The following is a 26,230-nucleotide window of genomic DNA, read 5'->3' as shown; positions in this document are numbered from 1 at the left end:
GGAAATCCCTGAGAGAGCTGACTGAAATGTTTGTACGGTTTTTTTCTTTTTTTTTCTTTTTAATGTTTTTGTTAATATTTATAGGCAGAGATCCATTTATTCATCGCAAATATCAGGCTTCTGTACCTGAAATGAATACCTAAGTCAATAAAAACAGTTCTGACTCAACTGAAATAATGAGCGTGAAGCTCTGTCTACTTTCTGCAGCTCCTTCTTTAGGGTCTTTTCTCCTCATGGGGTACAATCTCACCCCCTACCAGGACACACCTGCTTGAGAACCCACAATGAACCCCTCAATTTCCATTAATGTAAGTTGTATAAGAGTCATTTGGAAAATTTTGAATGAAGACTACATGAATACATGAAATAATATATAAATTAATGATATATAAATTAATTTTAGTCCCTCAGCATTTCTTTTCTTGGGGGGGGGGGTGGAGCAAGGGATTGAATTCAGAGGCACTCAACCACTGAACCCATCCCCAGCTGTTTTTTCTATCTTTTATTTAGAGACAGGGTCTCACTGCTGTTGCCAATACTGGCTTTGAACTTGAGATCCTTCTGTCTCAACCTCCTGAGCAGCTGGGATTATAGGTGTACACCTCTGCACCCAGCTTCTCCAGCATGTCTTGACTGTTGTGTTTAATTATAGTATGTTCAGTTCTCCATCTTTTTTTTTTTTTGGCAGTACTGGGTTTGAACCCAGGAGCACTCTACTACTGAACAATATTCCCATCCTTTTTGTTTTTTAATTTTGAGACAAGATCTCACTAATTTGCCAAGGACCTCACAAAGTTGCTGAGGCTGTGCTTCGAACTTTCGATTGTCCTGCCTCAGCCTCCTGAGTTGCATGGATTATAGGTATGTACCATTGCACCTGACCTCAAGTCATTTTTATAGTTTTTCTTAGTTTTGTGTGACATTTTCCCCCAGTTTGGTGTATGGCAGACCATGAAATTGATGCTGCGAAGTGAATGTGGGTTGTCAAAGCCTATTACACAATGTGCTGGTCCTTAGAAAATTCTCAACAAGGATAGCCTCAGTGCAAATAAAATATTAGTAAAGTATGAATAAGAATAGATGATTTGGTTTTTCATAATCACCTTCATGAGGGACATTCAGGGAGTTTTTGCTTGCTTGCTTTTCTCCACAGTATGAGTAACATTTTACAAAGATTAGGTGAACTTGCACAAGGGCCTGTTGATTAGGAGAACTCAACAGGTCTGATATGATGCATTCTGACCTTTAATGTAAGAAACATAGAAGTTTTATGTCACTCATAGAATGGAGTAAAATAAATGTTAGTCATTTCCCTTCATCTCCAGAATCCAGTCCCTTGGAGGGTTACCTAAGGACTTCAGGATGGGGCCAATGCAGGGAGTGCTCAGCTGATTAGAGGACACCTGTTGCACCTCATTTCGAAGCAAATTGAATGGAATTTTGGAGAAATGGAATGCAAATTATGGCAACTCAGTACCAAAATAATGTGGTCTGGGTGGGAGTAGAGTGGATGTAAATCGGGGGCAAAATATGCATCGCAGCAATGAAAATAAAAGCTCATCTTGGGAATGAGATGCGAAACCAATACAGCTGTTTTGAGTCTCCAGACTTGTTTATTTCCTTCCATTGCTCAAGTTCTCTGTCAACCTGCCTGCTCTTCCTTCTCCCTGTCCCTGTTGCCATACAACAACCACAGAGGCTCCCAACAGGCTTCTCTGCTTTGTTGGATCTCCTTCAGCCCCTTCTGCACCCAACCATGCATGAACTGACTTGTAAAACTGAGACACACATCATGCCAGAAACCATTCTGAAACTTCCTGTGTTTCTCAGGTAGAGACTAACATTGTAAAGAAAACTTCATGGCTTCCCTGATTTAGCCCTCTCTTCAATCTTCACGCTCACCCTTCCATCCTTTTCCAGGCTCAATGACACATAGCACCTTTGGTTTGTTGAATGTCCCCTATTCCCTCTCACCCTAGGCCTGAGCTTGTATTGTCCCCTTCCTGGTGTACTCCCCACTCTACCCATTTTCATTCATCCTTCAACTTTTAGTCTGAACATGTTCCCAAGCAGGATCAGGTCCCTGCATTTTTCACTGTCACTGCATTCCATTTTCTTTAAAATTGTATGCACAGAACTCTACAGCTATGTGCTATGACTTGTGCTAGCTGTCCAATTCCTTTAGGGGGAAAAAACATATCTAATTGATTCCTAACTACAACTCCAGCACTAGCTGGGTGCCTACATATAGCAGGTATTCAATAAATAGATGGTACCTAAAGAATAAATAAGATAATAAATGCAGCCAGCAAGGTTGCTAGCTTTTTGGCCCCTGAGGTAATATATTTTAATAGTATGGCTGCAGGATGCTCAGGGTCACCTTAGGGATCAGCAATAAAGAGGCATTGTGCCTGTTTAATTCACTAATTTACTACCAAGGAGGAATTTCAGGTGTCAGAGGAACTAATGTGCAGTACTCCCATCTCCACTGAGTAGAAGAGACTCCTGAGAAATTTAAGTAACTCTCTCAGGCTGCTCCAGTGGTAACACTCCCAACTCCACCCCCCTTTCTTCCTTGCCCTCTGTCTGATAAGCATGCTTTTGTTCTCAGTTACAGTTAATGTGAGAGAGTGTGCTGGTTCTGACACAGTGAAGTCCAGAATCAAGGTTGTGGCCATGATGTATTAGGAGACCTCAGTCCCCCTGCTTCATCCTCTTAACTCCATACTTCTTGGTAGCTGCTCTCTATGAAAGATGAGAAGCTATACCTGATAGAGATCCATGACTTGAAAATAAGAGACAAACCCTAAAATTCAGAATCACTTCTATCATCCATTAAGCACCAGGAGTGCATTCATTTCAGCCTTGGGTAAACTGCAGTACTTGATTAGTCCTTTCCCTGGTTCTTCATTGCATTCAGCAACAATGACTGACAGGTTCCCTTGTGCTGCTGCTATTCTCATTGCTCATAATGTAACCATGAACAGAACCGGAACCTCCTGCCTCTGTGGGGCATACATTCTGCTGAGAAAGATAAAAAAAGAGGTAAAAGGTGGAACTATGTGTTGTAGTGTAAAGTAACGCAGAGTAAGATGACGAAGAATGATGCAGGAGGGCGTTGTCTTATCAGATGGCCATTAATCAGAGATTTCAAGGAAATGAAAGAGCATTCCATATTGTGGGAAAAGCAAGGGCAAAGACCTCAAGGCAACAACATGAGCATAAAGAGACTAACATGACAGTAAAAGGTAAACTAAATATGAAATGGAGGGCTGGTTGTAAAGATTTTGTATTCTATTTAGATATTTAAATCCATTGGAACCCACCGTATGACCCAGCTATCCTACTCTTTGGCATTTATACAAAAGAACTAAAATCAGCATATTGTAGTGATACATGTATACCACTGTTTAGAGCAGCACAATTCACAATAGCCAAGTTATGGAACCAGCCTAGGAATCCATAGACATGTGAATGTATAAATAAAATGTAGTATATATGGACAATGGAATTTTACTGCCATAAAGAAGAATGAAATTATCTCATTTGCTTGTAAATAGATGGAAGTAGAGAACATCATGCTAAGTTAAATAAGCTAGACTCTGAAAGTTAAAGATAGAATGTTTTCTTTAATATATGGATGCTGTGGGGCAGGGGAGAAAGAAAAGGAAAAGATGGAGGAGGAGGAGGAGGAGGAAGAAGAGGAGGAGGGAGAGGGGGAGGGGGAGGGGAGGGAGGAGGGGGAGGGGGAAGAGGGGGAGGGGGGAAGAGGGGGAGAGGGAGGGGGAAGAGGGGGAGGAGGAGGCTGGAAGAGAATGAAAAAGAGATCTCCTAGAAACCTGTGTTAGCTTTTTGTTGCTGTCACCAAAATACCTGAAAAGATCAACTTGGAGAGGGAGAAAGTTCCTTTGGGCTCATAGTTTCAAATATTTTATCCATGGTTGTCTGACTTCATTGCTCTGGGCCCCAGGTAAGGCAATGTATTTAAATATCATGGTAGAAAGGCATGGTGGAGTGAAGCTGCTCTGCTCATGGTGGCCAGGAAGCAGAAGAGAGGAGAAGGGGCTGCAGGGAAAATGCACCCTCCAGGGCACCCACCCAGTGACCTACCTGAGCCACACCCCACCTGCCTACAGTTACCACCCTGTTAGCCCTTTCAAATTGAGATGGACTGATTAGGTTACAGCTTTCACAATTTAATCGTTTCACATTTGAACAAAGGAACTTTTGGGGGATACCTCATATCCAAACTATAACAGAGACCCAGAGAGTAGAAGGAAGGGGATCAAGAGGGAGGAAGGAGGAGAGAGCATAGGAATGTGTTGGAGAACAAATTCTACAAAATTATGCTATGCCCCTGTATAAATACATCACAATTAATCCCAGTTATATGTAATTATAATGCACTAATTAAAATAATACAGATGATAATATTAATAATAATAGAAGGGAGATTGATCAAATCATGTGTGCACGTACAAATATAGTATAATGAATCCCACACCTAGGTATAATTAATAATGCACCAATAAAAGATAATTTTTAAAATCCACTGGAGAGTTTTAAACAAAGACATGACATTATCCAACTTCCACTTTTGAAGAGTCACTTTGCTTTTATATGAGGAATATATTGTAGAGGACCAAACAGGAAAATAAAGAACATATAAAACAATATTTTTACAATAGTCTAGCAATGGGATTACTATTATGCTTAGAATACAGGCAGGGGAGGTGTGAAGAAATGGGTGGATTTTGGTTATAGTTTTAAGGTTGTGCCAATATATTGGTTGTGAGGATTCGAGCCAGGGAAGCCTCTGGGATGACTCCAAGTTTTGACATTCTGTGATAATGAAATCAGTTGGAATTTTTTAAAAAACATAGCCTTATACTTTCAGACTGTTTCTCAATTGTCTCTGGCTGCAGCTGTTAGATAGGTGTGATCCTGAGAACCCCACACAACTGCCTTAGGTTTAAATAAATGCAATAGAGCTTTGGAAATTCCAGGGTCTTGATTCAAACCATAAGCCAAAAAGAAAATGAAGAAAAGCTGAGCTAAATTATGTGATGCGAATGCGCCAATATGACACAATTGAGCCCCACTATTATGTATAATTATTATGAACCAACAAAAACTTTAAAAACCCCTGCATTGATGGAACATGGATCTCCATGCATTTTTGTGAAGTAGAAACTCCACATTCTCATCTCTCTTTTTATTAGAAGAGCCCTCCCCCATCCAGTTCACATATTTCAACTAAAATTGAGTTATTGGAGTTTCTCAAATAATTGAATCTAACAAATTCATAAACAATCATATTCTATGAGGAAGTATTTGGTTTGTCTAAAGCCTGTGTTAAACTTTCAGTAAAAGTTTTTCTGCCATTTAAGAAGTATAGAATCCATAAGAGGTTGTGAGGGGAATGGGAAAAAATAAGGAGAGAAATGAATTACAGTAGATGGGGTAGAGAGAGAAGATGGGAGGGGAGGGGAGGGGGGATAGTAGAGGATAGGAAAGGTAGCAGAATACTACAGTTACTATTATGGCATTATGTAAAAATGTGGATGTGTAACCGATGTGATTCTGCAATCTTTGTAATGTTTTGAATAACCAATAAAAAAAAAGAAGTATAGAATCCAGTACTACTTTCTTCTCAAATCCCTAACTCCTAAACTCTACTGTATTTTGTAATTTTTCTTACACCATATGAAAAAGCACTACAGAAAAGTTTAAGAATTCACCTTAGGCTTCTAAATAATTTTTTAAAACATAAAACTAAGGTTCTTTATAAACTCTTCATTACTTTATTTAGTGCTTTAGGCAACTTTATGAAGTAGCCACTATTTTTTATTCTACTTACAAATAAGAAAACTGAGGTTTCTAGAAATAATGTAACTAGTCCAATATCTCACAGTTTGAAGGAGGCAGAATTCACTCACAAGTCCAAGTATGCCAGACTCCAGAGATTACAACCATTGAGCAATATTACCCCCAGGCTTTTGACCAAGGATTCCATATAGCCTACAGTTCAGTTCATGTAAGTTTTTAGTAAAGTACTTGGCCCCAAAGTAGTTGCTCAGAAATATTAGCTATCGCTGTTATTATACAATGAGTATCCTATGTCTCAAATCATATTTCAGAGAAGAGTTGTAGTTTATGGCACACATTTCTGGATGTAATGTACCCTATTGCAAAAGAATTCTTATTTGTCCTGGTGGAGTTGATCATGCACGATGCTTTTAGGAACTGATGTGGGTAGTAAGCTAAGCTCACTCATTAGCTTCATGCAGCTTCACCTGCACAGCCTTTCTGGTTCATATCTGTTTAAATTACTAAATGCCATGGGGTTTCACAGTTGTTTGCAAATGGTAGAATCCAAGGAGGTTAAGTATTATCAGTCAAACTATTGCAGTGATTGAATTAACTGTACACACAATATAAATTGTTCCAAGTTACATTTAAATCTTTATAATATAGTCAAAATGCAAAGTTCAGGGCCACAATTATGGAATCATATTTTTTGTTTAGATGTAAAAAGAACCAACTATTAGTTTCCTTGAAAATTTGGTTCACTGGCATTTAGATAAAAACTAACCCCACCTCAACCAACCTCCTAAATTATATCTCAAAAGGTTAATTGAGAAGAAACGTCCTATAAAGAGAGGACAATTGATTATGTTGTCCATATCTAAAGAAAAAGGAACAGAAAATCAACACTTAGCTCATGTTCTATGCTAGACATCATAGTAATTTTCACGCATGATCTCTTAATACTCTTAAGTAAGAGTTCTAGTCATCAATACTAGAGAATGCTGAGACAGGAAACCTGAGGTTCAAGGAAATAAAAAGTAGTCTTACCCAAGTCACTAACTGATGGGTGAGTCACAAAGCTCTCAGGGTGTTCTTTCTGCAATTGCACACACTTTAGCTTTATCTGCACATACACATATTTATATCTATTAGCCTTGTACATTCCTGACCAGTTTACAATAAAATCACAAATCAGCACATGTCAATATTTTTTTAGTCTATCCTCCAAAGCAAAGGAAGCATAGTATGACATATTCAAAAGATCTCGTGGAAACTGGGGCTTTGGCTTTAATAACGGCAGTGCCGGATTAAGCATTAAAAGGCTCTATTCAGTGTGGCTAACAAAAGATTCATATTTGACCTTTTGTTGTACAATTTATTAATTTTACTGTTGCATTATCTAGGAAGTGTATGTTTTTTCTAGGTAAATGTATGTTTTCTCTTGAGCATTGTGTTTTCAACTACTAAAAAGTATATATATTTAGAAAACCACCCCATAGTACATAAATATCTCATTAAGATCATAACCCCTCAAAGTAAAATGAAAAAAAGCATACCCCATTAAACATGATGTGGTTTAAGAGCAAGAAATGTGTTAATTTCCCAGGAAAAAAATCTGAAATACTTGTGTTTAATTTTGGGTAGATATAAAGTATTTTTATATCACAAAGCTTGGTAGCCAGCCTGAAGCCATAGTTGAAAGGGATTGTGTGTTGATGCATTGCTTTTTTGAACTATAAGCAAGATTTCAGATTATCTCAACTGCATTAACTTTAGAAGGCAGTTGAGTTCAACACCAGAAGGCCCTGTGGCCAGCCTGAGGCTCAGTGGTGACTTTCTACCCTTACCTTAAAACACGACACTGGAAGCTGGTGCTGAAGCAACATGTCTGTAATTCCAACAACTTGGGAGACTGAGGCAGGGGCATCCCAAGTTTGAAGACAATCCCAGTAACTGAGCAAAGCCCTAAGCAACTTAGCAAGACCCTGTCTCAAAACAAAAAGCAAACAAATACAACACTGAGTCTTGGGGTCCTTGGGATCTCATGACCTAGGGTTTCTTTTATGGTGTAATGATCCGACCCCTGGCTATGTGAATGAACCCTTCACTTTCATCCTCTGACCCTCAAAATTTGCCTCTGACATATCATTGTTTAGGTCCCTGCTCATCTTGGTCACTGTAATTTATAGATGTTTCCCGATCGGAGTCTCTAAAAAAAAGAAGATCCAAATGATTATCTTATTTTAGAATACATTTGTGCTTAAATTTGAAATTTGGAGGTTACAAGAAGAACATGTCACTACTCATTTCCCAGTGTCCTCATGTCTCTTGTGGACATGAAACCACCTTGGGGCAGAGCTGGTAGCTGAGCTGTTCTAAACCATAAAGCTACCAACAATATGGAACTCGTCACTCTTTATTGTATTCCCATGACTTTGACCTAAGGCTGAATCAATATCAGGTCTTAATCTACTTGGCCATTATTTATGTGGGAGCCCATGAGAGAATAGAGGTGAATGCCTATTACAGAGAAAAATCTAGATACTAGATCAATAATGGTGTTGTTTGATCATTTGCTTATATGAATTAAAAACTTCCAGGGTTTTTTTTTTTCTTTTCTTTTCTGCAAGCTCATTAGTGCTTGTGGGTGAAAGCCAATAGTTGTGAATGGCCACAGTGCCAGGGGGTGGCAGGTGGTGTGGCATGCTTTAGCACACACCAATCTCCAAAACACATTCTCAACCCCTCAGAGCAACTCCGTTGTGTGTGTGTGGGTGTGTGTATTAGATACATGCATTATTTGATCTAAAGAATAGATATTTTCTCAATCATCTGTAAAATACAACAATCGTATCTTTAGGGAAAAAAATAATGTTCTAGTAATATAAAATCTAAGTAAAACTGTTTGTGTCAGAAATGCACCTTCAGAAATTCCCCCAGTACCACTTCCAACCAGATTGTTGCCCTTGGCTGCTCCTATTTAGGCATTCTGGAACTGAATGTCACACATCCAAGGTGCCTGGGAATTGAGTCAATATTTTCACATAATGCCAGTTGCCACCAAAATGTAGTTACTTACACAGACTGACAAGTTGTTATTTTTCATGCTAAAACAATAGGAGCCTTATGACTTATCTTTTCCAAATGTTTTCTTGGAAGACTGAAAGGACAAACATGCTTTTCTAAATCTGTAAATTATCCCAAGAGACTGATTTCCTTATGAAGTTTAAAATGGGGAATCTGAGACCCATCAGATCTACCACCTTCCCTCACCCCAAATAGCTTTTTAAAAAATTATTTAAAAATTTTGAAAAGGTTGGTTTATAACTTAATTTTAAAACACCAGATGCTCTGATCATGAGGCCTGTAATGTATGGGCAAAAATGCATTTCAGGCTGCCTTCTGCAAGAAGAGGTGCTGCAGATTTGCTGTGAAATGTCACGACAATTTCTACAGGGAGGCTGAAGACTTGGAGGATATTGATGACAGCAGGGAAATAGTTTCCTATGGATCAGAAGTTCTGCTAACTAAAAATAGGCAGTGATCTGACCTATCCCCACACAACACTTAGCTAAAGAGGCTGTTTTGATCCCCACAATCAAGTATCTCAAAAAGTCAAGTCTTTTCAAGTAGATGCATTCAAGTATCTCACTTACACAGAGGTGTTTTTTTTTATTGCAATTTACATTCAAATTGGTACTCTTTTCATGTGCTTATTCTGTAAACATGACACCAGGCCTATGCTTGTCCCCATCAGAGGATGGCTAACATATTATTTTCACATTCATCTGGGGAAGCGACTCATGTGCCCCTCTGCCCCCTTAATGTCCCTGTGGAGGGTGCAACATCTTTGACCAGGTATATGGTTCAGAGTTGAGAAAAAAACAAATGCTCAAAAGAATGGGGGCTGGCAGAGATCAAGGGCAAGCTGCATTCTTGCAGAGGAAATACAGCCAGTGTAGGAGGTGAGGCGGGAAAGGGAAGACTAGAGAGTTTATCTGTTGGAGGAAGTTGGGAGGAGGGAGGAGTGATTTAGGGAGAGCAGGGAATCCGGTTCCCTCTGCTAACAGCTGTGTCCAGTGAAGCTCTAGTTCACGGTTTAAACTCTTACTGTTTCTCTATCCTTGAATTTTGCCTTGAGGTTCACTGTCTCCTCTCATGGACTTGACAGTGTCTATCTCCCCTCTGTTGTTCCTGTGGTCACCAGAAACCTTTCAAACGGGCATTCAATATGTTTACAAGTCTCTGTGCCTTGTATCTCTATAAACACTGGCCATATTATATTGTCCATTCTGTCTCCTGTTTGTTTGGAGGGAAAAATAAAGTCTAATATCTAATGTATCTCTTTGTCTGCTTTTTTTTTTTTTTTTGGCCTGGGATCTTGAGGGTAACAGTTGCTTTTCTCAAAATGAAAACAATTCACCCTTTGTCCCAGTCGATTAACTAGAGTTTTGGAGGAAGGGCTTTTGCTCAAATATCATTTATAAATGACTGCCTCAAATTTCTGAAGAATTTCTCATGGTCAAAAACTACTAATGACATTTGTTCAAGTGATTTTTCTTGCCGGGAAAAGTCCAAGAATAAACCCATAAAGAAAGTATTGAAGCCAGGATTTCTTCAGTCTCTCTTGAAGAGCTACAGTGTGAAGCGACAATTTCCATTACGAGTTTCCCCAGAAGGTGGAAGGGAGTTAAGTGAGGCTTGCATTTTCACATAGTTGCTTGTGATTTCCTCGTCATCTCTTCCACGGTGACTTTCAAAGGAATGAGCGCTTTGTTTTGACCAAAGAATTTACAGTTTTGAAGAAACTTAGTGTACCAGCAGCTGTTGTGGTGGTGTAGCTTAGTGGCATTGTGCTTGCTTATAATTCTGGAACAACATGGCTGCTCATCACAATTTCCAAAGTGGTCTTTTTCACTTTCAATGAAATTTTTCACATGGGTAGAGATTGTCGAGATCCAAATAGTTAATGAAGAGATTGTGATTCATCTACAAAAGGGTTTTTCAACCCCCTCCCTATTGACAGTAACTGGATAATTTAAAAATGAAATTTTAAAGTTTGTCTTATTTATTTATTCATTTATTTTTGTGGCGGGAGTCAACCTATGCATTGTAGGATGTTGAGCACCATTTCTGGCCTCTAGTACCTAGATCCGTCCCCCAACTTACGGCAAGCAAAAATGATCCAGAAATTGCCAAAGAGTTCCTGGGAGACCAAATGGTCCCTGACTGAAAACATTTTTCTACTACCTTTAAATTATATATATATATAAAATTCAAATTATGTACACTTGGTGCCCCATACATACATCAGTTCATTTTTAACACACATTATTTGACCTGAATAAAGTAACCAGACAGTACTAGAAACAGGTAAAGGTTTGTTTCTTAATTTGTGTCTGTGATATTCTGTTACTCAAAAGTCTCATCAGTTTCTGTGAAATTTAGTGAAAACTCCTTATTGCAAAATAATTTCTCTATGATTTGTTTTTTCTTGGTATCAGGGATTGAACCCAGGGACATTTAACCACTGAGCCACATCCCTAACCCATTATTTGTGATTTATTCTGAGAAAGGGTCTCATTAAGTTGCTTAGGGCCTCACTAAATTGCTGAGGCTGGCTATGAACTTGTGATGCTCCTGCCTCAGCCTCCCAAGCTGCTGGAATTACAGGAGTGTGCTACCACGCCAATTCCCCATGATCTTTAATGCTGCTTCTAATGCCGTGGTTAAATATCTTAGTGTTCTGAAACTACATCCAGGAGGGTACACTTTACTGTTGTTCAGATAGCAATATCTAAGTAGGGTCATATCATTGATTTCTTTTGAATTAAGGCTGCTCACTGAAAATAAGCCTCTACTAAAAGAGCACAGAAGTAGATAATAGTATGCTGCATAGGATGAGCTCAGCGAAGAGACAGGGAGATGACAAAGCCCATCCATTCACATCTGTTACTAAATTGAGGACCAGTTATTAAGTGATCATAAGGGTAACTACCACATGCTCAATGCTTATTAGTTGAGAATTAAGTTCTGGTTGGAATTCTCTGGTCTGGCATAGGCTCTTTCTACTTTTGAAGTTTTGACTCTCTGTTAATTTCTTAGAGGAAAGAAGGAAACACTAATATGCAGTTAACTGCTTTCCCCTGAGCCTTAACCTGTGTCTTTCACTGAACCAGAAATTTCTTTCTGTATGTCTTCCTTGTGATCTCCTGCTTTACTTTTCAATGGAAAGGCAGTAAAAGCAAAGAATATTTGCAAGCAGGTAAGTAGAAATATGTGCTTGGAATCTAGTAAATCATTCTTATCCAAGGTGAGGACAATACTCAAAGAGCAGAGACCATGTTCATTCTTAGGATCCTGGTCATGGACCTTAGTTTCTTTACTTTCTGCTGAGAAGCTGGGAGAGTATTTGCAGTGAGTGTGCTCAAGTATACCAAGGGATATACCCTACTCCCTGAGCATGAGGAGACTAGTTACAGGGAACACAGGGCCCTACTGATCAAAGGGTGGCCCCTAGACCAGCAGCATCATCTTTACCTAGGAGCTGGTTAAAAAATCCAGAATCTCAGGCCTCATCCCTCAGCTCAATTTTGCATTTTAATAAGAATCCCATGTGATTCCTATCACACTTAAATTTGTGAAGCACTGGCATAAGAAATGTTTTCTATAATTTAACCCCATGAGATGTCCTGGGGTGTGGGATTACAGAAGCAAAATGTATGTGGAGATTTCCTCACACCATGTGTATTTTTTGGAGAACCCCAATGTGCATGAACACTGGAAAATATACTTTGAGAAATCTCAAATTACACCAGGCATTGAATTCCAGACATGCTATAATTAAAATCTGGTTATAAAGACTAAGAGCTTAAATGACAAAACTAATATTTTGGATGATTACTTTGGATCAACCTTATTATTTTTAATGCTAATATATGGATAATTTTTCAAATATCATGGTACTAAGCCTATTAAATGCCCTTTAGCCTCTAAATCATCCTGTCAAAAGCAGTCAAGAAATGCATAATTACTATAAAATCAATGCTTATTTACCAAGTCTAATTATTTATTTAGATGTTATTAGCTTTTTTTCCCTCTAGTATTTGTTCTAAATCTATTTAATAAAAATGTAGAAAATTCTCAAGGTACTGTTTTCATTTGCTAGAGCTGCATAACACAAATACAACACACTGGTGGTTTGAACAACAGAAATGTATTTTCTCAATGTTCCGAAGTCCAAGATCAGCTGGATTGGTTTCTCTTGAGGCTTCTCTTGGTTTGTAGATGATACCTTCTTGCTATGTCCAAACATGTCTTTCTACTTTACTCGAATATCCCTGGATTCTCCTAATTGCACTCTAATTTTTTTCTTATAAAAAGAACAGATTGGATTTGGACCCAAATCTCCAAACATAGTCACATTCTGCAGTCTTGGGGATTAGGATTTCAACATGTGAATTCTGAGGAGACACAACTCAACCCTTAACAAATGCCAACTGGCAGAGACATTTCTATGTTGAGAATTTTCACCCGTTGTTTATGACAATGATTGCCTACTTCAGAGATGAATTTTATGGTAGTCCAGGACACTACTAATTCCTTTTTCACTGTCAGAGGTTCTTACACATTTAAAAAAAAAAAAAAATCCTCAGTCATTCCAAGTGTGGTACTGAGAGCAAATCTGACTGTCTCAGAGAGTTGTTCACACCCTCAAGTCTGGTGCAGGCTGGAGTAGACTACCATGATCCAGCATGGTCATTCTATCCACTTCCTCCCGCAACAGAAGCAGAACTCTATAAGAGTTTCCCTCCTGCTATAATTTATTCATCAAAGTCTGTGCACTTCCCCTCCAGGATTCATTACTAAGTCCTTCCTCCTGAAGTCATGTATTTTGTTTCATTTTGTTGTTGTTGTTTGTTTGTTTATTTCCCATCACTCATCTCTTACTCCTCCATTTTGAACATCCTCCTTGCAAACAGAAAGTGCGCCCTCTACAGCTGAAAACCCACAGAGGACCCTCTTCACCAAAGGTCTCAGAAAGGGCTGAGGGATGTGTCCCACTGTCCACTTCTTCCCCTCTCTATCTGGAAATATGGCTTCCTACCCAGAGCAATCTCTGTTCCCTGTTTCCACCTGGTACCACCACTGCTGAGGGCATACATATTCTTAAAATCTCTTTTTCTTTTTGGTAGTAAAATATTCACAGAAAATTATATGAGTAAATGTAATACAGTCGGGGTGGGAAGTGAGAACAATAATGATATTGAATATAGCATGTAATTATGAGCTAAATGCTCCCAAGTTTAAATGATTTCTTGAGTGTTTTAAGGTCCTTTGCCAGCTGCTACTGTGGCCAGGGTATCTTATTATACACAGTGATTTGTCCTGTCAACAAAGGGGAAAATCATCCTCAATTTATTTTTCGCTTCTACCGCCTCATTTTAATGTTCAGTTATTTGCAAAAAAAAAAAAGGTGGAGGTTTTATGAATAAATGAAGCATTGCATGCAGCTGTAGGTGTCTGACAACAACATGCAGTGTTTGCATGGCATTTTAAAAATATTTTTGTTTTTATATTATTCAAAACTACTTTCATCAATATATGTGTGGTCCTTGGAATAGGTTAGTGAGGAAGGCAAAGAAAATTGCTTTCCTAAGAATGCCATGCGGTAACGTCGTTAACAGATACGATTCTAGAGTTCAAATTTTCATCCTTTAATTTCAGCCAGCATTAATTGAGCAGCTACTCTGTGGCAGACACTGTTTGGAACATGAGAGATGTATCAGAGAGCAAAACAGATCTGCACCCTCGATGGGGGATTCTTTCTACTTCTACATGTAAAATTAGAATTGTAATTAATTCTTAATTCTGTTTGTAGAAGACAGACAATTAAAAATAGACTAAATATGTAACTTATTTAATAGTAGAGGAAAAATGTTATAGAAAATGAAAACAGTAGAGTAATTGCAATTTTAATTAGGGTGGTTAGAAGAGGCTATACTGTGAAAGCCGCATTTAAGCAGAGTCTGGAAATAAAAGGGATGCTGGTGTTTAGTAATTTATCCATTGTGTCTCCCTGGTACATTTCATTGGTTACAGAACAATTATGCAAATGGCCTATAAATATGATTTTTTAGAAACTTTAATCATGGGCTATTTAGGAAGAATAAAGGACCTTGACCTGGACTTCTAAATACTGACACTGTGAACTAGGACAAGACAACCTTTTTTCTCCCAGAGTCCTGGAAAGCAGGAATAATGCCTTTTGAGAACATTTTTATTTTAAAAATCTATTTTCAAAGAAAGACTGTTTTAAAAGAAAGACTCAGAATTTAACGAGTAAAATGGTTTCTGTCCGTGCTGAATCTGTGGCCATCATGAGCTAGCTGGAATTCTTTCTAGGATGCCCACATGCACATTTGGCCACAAGATGGCTCACACATTGACACAAAGTTAGTACTTCTGTTTATCCCTAAAAATGTCCCTTTAGAGGCTTTGTTATACGTCACTGCAGACCGGGCTCTTTCCTGTTGAGGAAAGATGGAGAAAGGAAGATAGAACTCAACAAGGGGAATCATGTCCAATTGAGCAGCAAAAAAAAAGAAGCCTTGGGGAATTTGTGACCTAAATGTTATAAAAGCATATCTGACATCCCTTAATGGGGCCCTTTATCCTGCTACATCAGATTCTATCCTGTAACCTCAAATTGCTCCAATCAGGCGGGAGGAGCAGAGCAGACGGGGTTATCTGGCAGTCATAGACAACCCTCAATTTCAGTAACTTAAAATAGTACAGATCCCATCTTTCTTCATAACTTTCCATTCAGAGCTTTAGGGTTATTTAGGGACCCTTGTTTCTCCTCCTCATCCTCACGGTAGAACTTGGACTTATAGAGTGGCCACTCTCTGGAAACACACCCCTATTTGTGGCTGAAAGGAAAGTGGATGTGATCAAGCATGAATTAGCTTCAAAAACTTCCATGTGGAAATGACACACTAACATTCCATAGACTAAAGAAAGTTTATCTGGACAGAATGATGTCCAAGCACTGGTTAGAAGTTAATCCTATCTAGTGGATGGAGAGACAAAGATCCAGAACATTTGTGAACTTGTATGAATTATGATAGCCAGTATAATTTTAAAGTTTCTGTCTTTCATAAGACTTTTAAATTTTTACTAGAGAAATTGCCTTTTGCTGTTTGACATCTCCTGTCCAGTCTGATTCCTCTTATGGAGTTCTTCTTCTTCTTTTTTTTTTTTTCTTTTCAGGCAGAAGGGGAGAACTAGTTTATGCAAAGATTTGAAATCAAAGAGGAAAAAGTTTAAGGTCAACAAGATGAAAAATATTTGTCTTTTTGATGGTACACTCATATGCATTAATGATGATGTGATTTTTCTCAGAAGCTCATGTTGTATAAGAAAAGGAGAAAGGATAAGAAAGAAAGGAAAAGGAATATGCTGGGGATATAGCTCAGTTGGTAGAGTGCTTGCCTCCCATGCGCAAGGCCCCAGGTTCAATCCCCAGCACCACCAAAAAAAAAAAAAAAAAAAAAAAAAGGAAGGAGCAATTATTTTTATCATCAAAGATGAAACTAAAAAAAAAAAAAAAATAGGGCTCTTTTACCATAGACAACAAGCCAACTTCTGTTATGCAACTTCAATAGATTAGGATCTATGACTTATAATAAGGGATCATGATGGCATAAAGGTCTGACAAATATTGCATATTAGACAAGCAAATGGTTTAGTAAAGAAATACAGATAAAATTGGAGAAGCAAAATGGATGTCAAAGGGCACACAAGAAATAAGTTGATCCAGGCCTGTAATCTCAGCAGCTTGGGAGGCTGAGACAGGAGGATCAAGAGTTCAAAGCCAGCCTCCACAAAAGCAAGGCACTAAGCAACTTGTTGTGACCCTGTCTCTAAATAAAATACAAAATAGGGCTGGGAATGTGGCTCAGTGGTCTGGTGTCCCTGAGTTCAATCCCTGCTACCAAAAAATAAATAAATAAAATAAAGAAGTTGAGCTCAAGAATCGGGTAAGAGCAGTCAAGCAGGTCTCAATGTCCTGATTCACAAGAAGTAAGAGATGGGGAACTCAGTTATCAGCACTGAGGAGCAAGAGATGCTAAAGTGAGCTATTTTACAAAGGCAGAAACTAAAAACCAGAAGAGAACTTGCAGGTTGCAGGTGGTGCACCAGGCAGAAATGAGTCTAACTAAGGTATCATTTCAATAAGACTGCTTGCCTGATTTCAGTCACAGTAGGGTATAGAAGAACCTAGATACCTGTATTCAAGCTCAGGACTTCAGGGAAGTTCCAACAGTGTGTATGTATGTCCACACGCACATATTTTGGGCATAATTGTTTCTTCATTCTGCAAAGACAATCAGAGGTAACTTATATTTAAATTTGTAACCCAAATTCAAGTCAACTTTCTTGGCTCTAAGACAAGTCTGTAGGTAGGGTGACAAATTCCAAAAGAAGCATAGGTCTGGTTCAAGAAGTCTTGAAAAATCTTCAGTGCAGTTTTGACTGAAGGTATATAGAGAGAAAGGTGTGTAATACAGCAATTTTTTTCTTAAAACTTTAACTTTAGTAAATTTTCCCTTTCTGCAAATGTTCTTCATTGTGCCACTTCTCTGATCTCTTCTGATATGACATAGTGGCTAGTGGCAGACTTGGATTCCAACTGGCTGGCTTGAATCTTGTTTCTACCTGTTGGTAGCTGGGCTGACCTTTTGTTACTTAAACTTTTGTAAATCAGTTTCCTCATCTGGAGATTAGGAATAATGACAGAGTGGTTGGAAGGGTGAGATAACTTATTGTTACAAATCTAGAACAGGACTGGGCACATTGCAAATTTCAGCATTTGTTGTTATTATTAGATTTAGAATCCCAGCCCCTACAGCCCTTTTCTCTACTTCTCTTTCCTTCTTGCATCTGACCTTCTGCATCTTTCTCTTCCTCTGATCCTTATCTATGATTTCTTCATTTCAAGTGACTTTTGCTCATCACACCATCTCCATATAACTTGCCTCCTGAGAAGATGGCCGGAGAAGGGAAGGTAGAAAAGTCTTACACACTTTGTGTGTTACTTTGTCTTGGTCCCAACAAGCCAACTTCTGTTATGCAACTTCAATAGTTCAATATGCACTCTGTATGGCAGTCTAAATGACAAGTCCTTGTTTATTGACATCATTGCTAACTTCAAGGAGAATGTATAAAGTTACGAGACTGGTTATCCAGGAGTTTCATAAGCCCAAGGAAATCTCCCTCTAGCCACTTTAAGGTCCTAAAGTTCTTAACTTTTCCATCAGGTTCTAACGACTAATTGCTGAGAACTTGTAATTGGAACTTTTGGGTTTGATCAAGAGCTTATCATCTTATTGGATATAATGTTGGGTCCCTTCCAATCTGAGACTAATGACAATAATTGCAGTCAATTATTGAGCACTGACTACACAGTAGATCTTTTTAATACATTATTGCACTAATCTATGTGATGAAACCTATAAAATTGGTAGTAGTTTCCTGGGAATAGGGAAATTGAGACCTCGTGAGGTCAACTATCTCATTGAAAGTGGTGGAGTCAGATTTTGAACCCTGGCCAGCCTGCATCAGAGCCAATTCTAGCAAGTCTCTCCTTTGCATGGTGAGAAAAATGATTGTATCACTCCGCATCTTGAATCTCTAACCCTGGAATTCCCTGACGGCTACAATGAGATTAGGTTACTATTCTCTGCATGCTCATGGGATGGGGAGGGACTTCATCTCTCCTTGACAGGCAAACTCTGTTTTGGGGGAGAGTTGAAACTAATACACATTTCCTTAGAAAGCAGACAAATGGGCACATGTTATTTTTTTGTGCCATCCCATTTCAAATATTAAAGCTATCACTTGCTGGTTGTATGACTTTCTACAGCTATTTCACATTTTTTTTTTTTAGTTTCAAGTTCCTGACCTGTAATATACGAATAATAATAGTAATGGTTTTACAGGGTTTTGTGAGGAATAATTGGAGAATAATCATGTACATTCTTAGGACCATTTTTGGCACATAGCAAGTGTTCTATGATGAACTTCTTCATCATCATCATCGTTATCATTGCAGTTATTACATTTTCTTATATTCTCCTTATTGTTGTTATTCTAGAAGCTGTAGCTCAGGGTTACATTTCTCATAATTATAGCTCCATCCAGAGAAGGAGCCAGGACCAGTTGAGAATAAATACTGTTGCTGATTAAGGACAGAGAAATACCAGTCTTGCAGGTGGGCTTCCAGGCCAGAGATGCCATCATTTCTCTCTTGCACTTTCCGCTTGAAGAGTTCAGAGGACTTTCTGAAGAAGGCTAGTTACCTGCAAAAGTTTATAGATCCTTGTTATGGGACCCCATAGATAACAGTAATCACACTTATTTCCGCTTAAAGCAAATAGACAAGCAGGTCTTTCTGTGGTCCACCCTTGCACTTCTCCCCTCATGAGCCTATAGTCCCAAGCCCCAGCCTTTCCAGTGGATACCCTTTAGGACTCCCTTTTGGAACACTTTGGGGCTTTGACTGTGCACATTCATGAGGCCATCGCAATTAATGACGTGTGCTTCTCAGGATAGGTGAGAGGGCAGGGGCAATAGATTTTAGTGGCTTGTTTGTTTTATTACCCAGCGATATGGACAAAACAGGGCCTCTGTCAAGATTGCAGAACTATGACATAAATGCTAAACACTCCGAACCAGCTGAGAACAACATGGCAAGTTCTTTCATCTCACACCCTCACTCTCCGTGGAATCCCCAACTCCATCTTGCTTTTGCTCCTTATGTCTGACCTGCTTCTGTTTCCAAGGAGCAAAGGTTATCAGTTGGGTGATGAAATTTCAGGCCATGGATCCATTTTTTTTTTCTTTTCTTTTTTTTCTTTTCTTTTCTGTTACCTGTTGTTAAATGGAGATCCTAATGCATTCCCCTCTTCTGGAAGACAAGAGAAGAATTTAATAAGTAAGTTCTTAAGCCTGTCCCTAGGCCAAACTCAGCAGTGGTGGCTTCAGAGAAAGGCCAAAACAATGGCTTTTATCATCTTTGTTATCATTAAAAATCTTCTTTTCTCCTACTAGTCTCCAGATACATCTGATCATAGAATAGAGTGAGGGGATGCAAGAGGTTTCACTTCTGTCTCTCCTGAGTACTCACAGCAGGCTGGGAGTAAAGGAGACTGCATTGAAGAACTGCAGCTCACACTTTTTCCCTTCACTCTTTTTTAGGTCTTCCTTTAGGATATGTGATGGATGGAAAGTGAATATGTAGTCCCCAAGTATTAGTAACCAAGTAGAATAAAGACCGTCCTGTGAATCCAAAGTTTACTTAACTGTGCCTTGGGTTTAATGCGAACACAACTAATGTTGACTCAGAGAAATATCACCTGCTTTTTTGAGATTGCAAGACAATAATGGAGGCTGAAATAGCCTTCTTTACTCCCATTGGGTGGGCTGGCTTTAGAATGGAGAACAAGGTGTAATTTTCCACCAGTAATAGGATTAGTTCAACCTAAAAAAAAAAGAAAGGAAATTAATTTTCAGGTTGCCATTCATTTCTTTATCAGTCAACAAATGTTTGTCGATCATTGACTACAAGCTCAGCAAGAAAGTGAGAACAATAAGCACAAGAAGTGACCTTTGCTTTTACCGTTTACTTGGGGAGACCAAGTTGACATCCTTTGTCTGATAGAGACAACACTTCACTTGGAATCAGGAGACCCGTGGTCTGGCCACCTTTGGTTGAGTAGTATAATGTGTATAATGTGTGGGTAAGTGAAGGTGCCCTGGAATTGGGCTTCCAGAGCGATAAAATCCAGCATTGTCCTCAATAAGCTGTGGACAATGGGAAAACCCAACACTTCACATCAATTTTCTCATCTGTGAATATGAAGTTAACAATAATGCCCACCTGGAATGGTTTGTTGAGAGCTTAAAGTCAGGACTTGTCTGGCATTATATTCAGGACACATTAGGTATGAGATATTATTAGTTTGATATTTCAGGAAAGCCTTTGAAAGTCCCTGGGAAAGAAAAGAGGCCCGACATGTATGGGGTGCTTCCTGTACCCGATGCCAAATGGAGCACATGACATGGGCATTTTTTATATATGCTCAAAAATGCCTTGTAAAATGGGTTAGGGAGACATGAAAAGGTTGAAGTTGCTTTGTCAGGTTTTTTAGCTGGTGAAAGACAAAATTTGGTTGTAGTCCCTGTTCTGTTTGAATACAAATCCTATACTTTCTAGTACCCAAATGTCCTCTGAGCCTCAGTTGCCCTTGTTAGAGAACCCTTGGATGGATCAGATGGACTCTTATTTCGGCTCTAAGGTGTATTACTCCAATGCATCCAATCTTCTGGTGAAACTGGATTTTAGTTTGAGAGAGATTGAGGTAGAAGAATTGACAGACAAAATTTTGGAAGTATGAATTAGTCTTGAAGTACCAGTAGAATTCGGTTATATGAAAAGAAAAAAGTGGATTTTCATATTTATAAATACTGGAACAGTTATAGGAATGATAGGTAGAAAAAAATTGCCTCTGCTAAGAGGAGAGTACTATTTTGAGGATATACAGGAATCAGGGCTGTGTTCTTTCTCTATGTCTTAAACCAGTGTTCCTCAATATCAGCATTGTTGAAGACAGAGGCCAGGTAATTCCTTATTGTGAAGACTGTCCTGTGAATTTGAGGATGTTGCTATGGCCTAACCCCCAATTGGATGCTATCTGGAGATGGAGGCTTTGGGAGATAATGTGGTTTAGATTAATTTATGAGAATAAGGCCTTTCTCATGGGTGCCTTAATATAGAGACACCAGAGAATTTTCTTCCTTGCATTTTGAGAACATAGCAAGAAGGTGGCTATAGAACTTCCAGGAAGAACACCCTCATCAGACCCAACCAGGCTGATATCCTGATCCAATTTCCACCCTCCAGAACTGTGAGAAAATAAATTTTTGTTGCTTAAACCACTTAAGGCTATGATAATCTGTTTTGGCAGCCCAAGCAGACTAAGACAGATGTTGAGTAGAGCCCTGGCCAGATGCAAGTAGCATCCCCCAAAATGACAACCAAAATGTATGTGGACATTGCCTAACACAGGGTGTCATGCCCCCTCTATCTCAGAACCATTGCCTTAACCTTGTCCTAATCCTCATTTAAGTCATAATCTAAGGGTGGGGAAAATGAACTTCATCATCTCCAAGTTCAATCTTGCTGCCTCAGGTATGTGAGTGTTTCTTGAACTATGTTGTATATATGAGTCTCCCGAGGGACCAAGGTAAAATATAGATTCTTGGTTTTCCATCCACTGACAACTTGGAGCACTGAAAACTTAGATTAGAAGCCAGAAATCTGATTCTAACAAGTTCCCAGCTCAGCTGATTCTCACACAGCCCAAAGACTCCCTTTTGAAAAGCACTGGAACAGTTGCCATTTTCAGGGTCAACATTGACCTTGTTTGCATAAAAGAAAAAAAAAATGGCAGCTTTGAGGACCAGTCATTGTGGATTTAAGCCTTTATTTCTTTATTTAATTGAGATCACACAGGGAACTAGTTGATCGAGTAGCCTCTCCAGCCAGGCGCCCTGGGTTCAAAGCCTGGGGCTATCACCCACAGGCTGAGTAGCACTGGGTAGAGCACTTAGCTTTCTGTGCCTGGACTTCCTCACTTGGAACATGGGGAATACTGTCAGCACTGCCTCATAAATGGCATTATGTCAGATTGGATATGTGACAAAGCTCTCATAATTGTTTCTGCACAAAATGTTCAATAAATGTTTAGGGGTAGTGACAAAGGTTAATTAAAAATAAAAAGCATGGACGGTTGCCATAGCAGCATTGTAAGGCTATTCCTGACCTTTTAAGAAAGCCTGGTGTTTCTTCTGACTTTTTTTTTTCTTACCATTCACCTGAGGAGTTTACTAAGTGTATGTTTTCAGGGCCCCGCTCCCTTGCAGACTAATTCATCATGTCTCAAGTGAGATGTCAGAATCTGCATTTTTATAAAGCTATGCAGGTGAGTATGATGCAGCCTATTCAAAGATACATGTAGAAACACAGCCTTGAAGAAAAAGCTTGTATTGTGTATAAACTCAACCGGCCTTCTTTCGTTGATCTGCTCAGAGTGATAGGCCACATCCTGGGATGTGATCTTTAAGTGGTTCTCCAGTGAGTATAGAGTCATGATTGCAAAATGTTGCATGAAGTTTTTGCCTTTGTATTTGATACTTATCAAGCATCTTCTTTAGCTTCTAATTTTCTTTGATTTACTTAGACGTTTTTCAAATTGTGATATGAAAAAAAAATATGTAAGTTATGTAGGCTTTTTTTTTTTGTACTAGGAATTGAACCAAGGGGTGCTTAACCACTGAGCCACATCCCCAATCCTTTTTATTTTTTTATTTTGAGATAGGGTCTCTTTAAGTTGATGAAGCTGTCTTTGGACTTTCGCTCCTTCTGCCTAAGCTTCCTGAGCCACTGGGATTACAGGTGTGCACTACCGCACCCTGCTTGGAAGGCTTTTTAAAAAGGGAAGTAGACAACTCATTGGAAAGGATGTCACCTAGACATAAAACCCCTTTCAACTGACATTTCAACAAGTTGGGCTGTGAAATTGAAAAATTACTTTTTAGAAATTGTACAAGCAACACAGATTCCTAACAAGCAAAGATCCAGTCATATGGAATTTTAAACACCTGTCAGAATACATTTTCATTTTATCTTTATTCCTATTGTTTGGTGAAAGTAAAATTTTTTAAATGGGGAAAAAAAAATTGGGGGCTGGGGCTATGGCTTAGCAGTCACGCACTTGCCTGGCATGTGTGAGGCACCAGGTTTGATTCTCAGCACCCAATATAAATAAATAAAATAAAGATTTATCAACAAATATATATATATATATATATATATATATATATACACTCACACACACACAACACATACACACATATATGTATGTGTGTGTGTATGAATATATTTTTTTCCTCATTGTGTTTCCAACCTGGAGGGGAAATAAGGATTTTGCTTGTTAAAAAGAGGCAAATGTATTCTGATTACACCAACTCTTCTTAACATGCTTTCAAAATTCTCCAGCATTTAGCCCCCATAAATCTGATGAGAATCATGGCCATTGTGAGTATGTTCACTATCAAAATCAGAGACATTGTTGAAGTCTCTGACGAGGTGTTCTTCCAGTTAAATAGTTGATCCTATCTCTGTGCTTGGTATCATTTTTATTTGTAACCAAGTGGAATATTTTAGGAAGAAATGATTGACAGTCCAAATTTTCTTCTGCAACAACCAAGCCACCCTCTGGTATAGCTTTTTTTTTTCCTTCTATAGTCCATTTTCTTAAATGAACTGAATTCCTTCAGTCTATTATTTCTTCTATATACAATGGGTATGCATCTGATTCCTGAAATTCATAATCAGGACTATTACCGTTTTATTTTCCTAAGGCAAGTTAATGTAGCTGGCCCATTTCCAAGAGTCCTGGGATCTTAGAAAAGCCTAAAAGCAAGTTTCTCAGTGTAGCATTGTTGCTCCATTACTTGCCTTTCTCCAGATCTGGACAGGAGTATACCACAGGCTCCTACAGAATTTCATTTATGTTCAGGTACCCTAACATCTGTTAGGGTATTAGGAAGTGTTTATTAGTTCTAGTGAAGGAAAACCAGCAGAAGAAGGACTAGTGGTCCCATTTTTTTCTTTTTTTCTTCAACTGTTAGGAATTCCAACTGTTCTCCACTCAGGTCCTCCCTTTTTCCCCTCCCACTGTAGAGTAACTTCAGCTGAATAATTCCTTGATGGGTATTATTATGGTTTACATATGAGGTGTTCCCAAAAAACTCATGTATGAGAGATTGCAAGAAAGTTCAGAGTGAAATGATTGGATTGTGAGAGCCTTAACCTAATCAGAGAATTAAACACCCGATAGGGATTACCTGGATTGTGACTATAGGTAGATAGGATGTGGCTGGAGGACATGGGTCAGTGAGGGCGTGTCTGTGGGGTTTACATTCTGTCTTTGGTGAGAGGAAAACTCTCTCTCTATCCCCTCCACTTCCTCCTTCACCTTCTCCCTCCTTCTCCTCCCCTTTCCCCCTCCATCCCTCTCTCTCTCTCTGCTTCCTGGGACAATGTTTTGAGCAGCTTTTCTCTGATATACTCTTCTGCCATGAAGCTCTGCCACACCTCTGGCACAGAGCAATAAAATTGGCTGTCTATGGACTGAGACCTCCGAACCATGAGCTCCCAAATAAACTTTTCCTTCTTTAAAATTATTTTTGTTAGGTCTTTTGATGACAGCAATTAAAAAAAAAAAAAAGCTGACTAAAACAGGTTCCTCACCTTTCCAACAAATGTGTGGGTGGGAATTTTATTTAACTCAGCCTGAGAACCTCAAAGGTGCCGTTAATTTGTATGAAAGGTGGGGTGAAGGGAAGCAAGAGAGGGGTTAGAGATGGGGCATGACTGAGAGGGAACACAGAAGTTTGCCTGCTCTTCCAAGAAGAGAGGGGCAGGGAAAAATTATCTTTTTTTTTCCTCTTATGTTTTTGAAAGCAGAACAAGACAGATATGAATATGTCAATAGATTTTTCTGTTAAGTATTCATAATAAAGTCTCAGATAACTAAATGCAACTAAACAGAACAGTAACACTGCAATTAATCTAGAAAAGAGTCAAATTACAGCAGAAGAAACTGGTCTCAGATGCTCAGTTTTAACAACAACTTTTCAGAAAGTCCCACAGCTCTTTCCTGATTTGGCTCAGTTAAAGATACCTTTTCTATTTTTGCCCTCAGACCCTTTGTAAAGATCTCAGGCTGCATAAGGGAGTTTCTCCTACTCAGAAGGCTACCATTTCATTCACCAGCTTGCATTTGCTAGGCAAGGGAAAATGGGCATTTTAGGATGATGTTAAGCAATAAGTGTAAATTCACTACATTCTCCATTTCACTCACAGGTATAACCTGAAAACCTTCAAATAGCCCAGGAAATTAAACTGCTCTTCTCTCTGAGGAGCACTCAGCAAAACTGAAAAGCTACTAGGATTTGCTTTTAATACCTTTATTGCACTTTGCCTGTGTGTTACTGAGTCCAGACTGCACATTAGCATCACCTGGGAAACGAACTCCCGAGTTGGGGCCCTGATTGCAGATTGTAATTCAGTGGTTTGGTATGGGACCTGAGTGTGAAGAGGTTGACTTTCCCCAGGTGATGTGAATATGCAGCTGGTGCTAAGAATCCCAGTTGAATTATTTGCACACACCTCACCTCCTTTTTTTGTTAGCTTTTTTTTTTTTCTTTCCACCTTGCCTATTTGGGGCTGACTTTTCACAGGGTCGTGTTCTTACTATGCAAGGAGTTCATAAAAATATAATTAGTC

The 26,230-nt window shown here is 38.9% G+C and overlaps 1 protein-coding gene across 8 annotated transcripts in view; it reads left to right on the top strand.

Moving 5' to 3' along the window:
* Ctnna2 (catenin alpha 2) overlaps positions 1 to 26,230 on the top strand; it is a 1,061,169-nt gene that overhangs the window by 848,827 nt on the left and 186,112 nt on the right. The gene's annotated exons all lie outside the window — the stretch shown is intronic.

This window comes from Ictidomys tridecemlineatus, chromosome 12 (genome assembly GCF_052094955.1).
Source record: "Ictidomys tridecemlineatus isolate mIctTri1 chromosome 12, mIctTri1.hap1, whole genome shotgun sequence".
Lineage (NCBI taxonomy): Eukaryota > Metazoa > Chordata > Mammalia > Rodentia > Sciuridae > Ictidomys > Ictidomys tridecemlineatus.
Note: the sequence above shows the minus strand (reverse complement) of the source record. Positions and strands in the feature narration are given on the sequence as shown.